The sequence below is a fragment of the Gossypium hirsutum genome, chromosome A13, assembly GCF_007990345.1.
Source record: "Gossypium hirsutum isolate 1008001.06 chromosome A13, Gossypium_hirsutum_v2.1, whole genome shotgun sequence".
Lineage (NCBI taxonomy): Eukaryota > Viridiplantae > Streptophyta > Magnoliopsida > Malvales > Malvaceae > Gossypium > Gossypium hirsutum.
In genome coordinates, this window is record NC_053436.1 from 111,377,006 (window position 1) to 111,379,133 (window position 2,128).

Genomic DNA, 2,128 nt, shown 5'->3' on the forward strand with positions numbered 1-2,128 from the left:
AGTTAGTCACTGATTGCGAATATGGATGAACATTCAAAGATGAAGATTTGCTTTGATGCTTTGGGTCACTTCCTGAGATTTGAGTTCTAGAACTACTCTACTTCATGGCAGGAGTGATATATCTCTAGCGAAGTCTGTGCGGCTTATACAGTTATGAACAGAGAAAGAAGGACAAACAGAAAACTCAATCAGAGATACAGAAGCTTTAGTAGTCCGAGGTCGTTCATACACTCGGAAGAAAACTCAAAAGGGGGAGATCAAAGTCAAAGTCCAGACTCGGGAAAGATGAATGTGCCTTTTGTCATGAGAAATGCCACTGGAGAAAAATTGTCCAAAGCTGAAGAATAAGGGAAAAGCTGCTGTAGATGCTTGTGTTGCAAAGCATGATACTAGTGACTCTGAACTATCACTGGTTGCATCATCATCGTCGTTCCATTCAGATGAGTGGATATTGGATTCGGGTTGTACCTTTCATATGTCCCTAACCGGGAGTGGTTCTCTGATTTAGTAAAACTAAATGGAGGAGTTGTTTATATGGGCAATGACAATGCCTGTAAAACTGTTGGGATAGGTTCAATCCAATTAAAGAATCAAGATGGATCAACTAGAGTTCTGACTGATGTTCGGTACGTGCCCAGTTTGAAGAAAAATCTCATCTCATTGGGAGCCTTGGAATCCAATGGTTCAGTTGTTACTATGAGAGATGGGATTTTGAAAGTGACATCTGGCGCACTTGTGATATTGAAAGGCATCAGGAAAAATAACTTGTATTACTACCAAGGTAGTACAGTTATTGGAGCATCGCTACAGCTTCCGGTAACAAGAATTGACTCAATGCAGTTGTGGCATATGAATTGGACATGCCAGCGAAAAATCCTTGCAAATTCTGGCAACCAAGGATTGTTGAAAGGTGCAAAGCTTGCAAATTAAATTTTGTGAGCACTGTGTTTGGGAAAGCAAAGAGAGTGAAATTCGCATGCTATCCATAATACAAAGGTATTTTGGAATATATTCATCGATGTGTGGGCCTTCCAAACCTTCGTTGGAGGAAAACACTACTTTTTACTTTTGTTGATGACTTTTCCAGAAGAGTTTGGGTGTATACCATGAAAACTAAAGATGAAATGCTTGGAGTTTTTCTTAAATGGAAAACTATGATCGAAAACCAGACTGGCAAGAAAATCAAGCGGCTTAGGACGGACAATGGAGGGGAATATAAAAGTGATCCGTTCTTCGATGTGTGCCAAGAGTATGGTATTGTTCGACACTTCACAGTTAGGGATACACCACAACAGAATGGAGTGGCAGATCGTATGAATCAACATTGCTGGAGAAAGTTCGATGTATGTTGTCCAATGCTGGGTTGGGCAAGCAATTTTGGGCTGAGGCTGTGACATACGCTGGCCATCTTGTTAATCGTTTGCCATCATCTGCATTAGAAAGAAAAACTCCTATGGAGGTATGGTCTGGAAAACCGGCTACAGATTATGATCCTTACATGTGTTTGGAACCACTGCATATTACCATGTGAAGGAGTCAAAGTTAGATCCGAGGGCAAAGAAAGCTCTCTTTATGGAATCACTTCTGGAGTGAAGGGATTTCGTCTTTGGTGCTTAAGCACAAAGAAAATGATCTGTAGCAGAGATGTTACCTTTGATGAATCTGCCACATTGAAAAAGGTAGCAGATAAAGATATTCAGACGAGCAATATTTCACAGCAGGTGGAGTGTACTCCAAAACAGGTGGAGTTTGAGCAGATGGGGATTTGCCCAGTTAATAAGTCTAATTCTCCAGCCAAAATGGAGGAATTAGAGGTTGAAGAGGTTCTGACCCAGAACCACTAAGTACACCAGAACCAGTTGCAGTTGCAAGGCCACGGAGAGAAATTCGTAAACCTGCTCGATTTACTGATATGGTGGCCTACGCCATTCCCGTTGTTGATGATATCTATCACTTATCAAGAAGCAATGCAAAGCTTAGAAAGTGATAAATGGAAAAGCGCCATGGATGAAGAAATGCAGTCTCTCCGGAAGAACAATACTTGGGAGTTGGCGCAATTACCGAAAGGTAAAGGGCAATCGGATGCAAGTGGGTATTCGCAAAGAAAGATGGATCTCCTAGCAAGAAG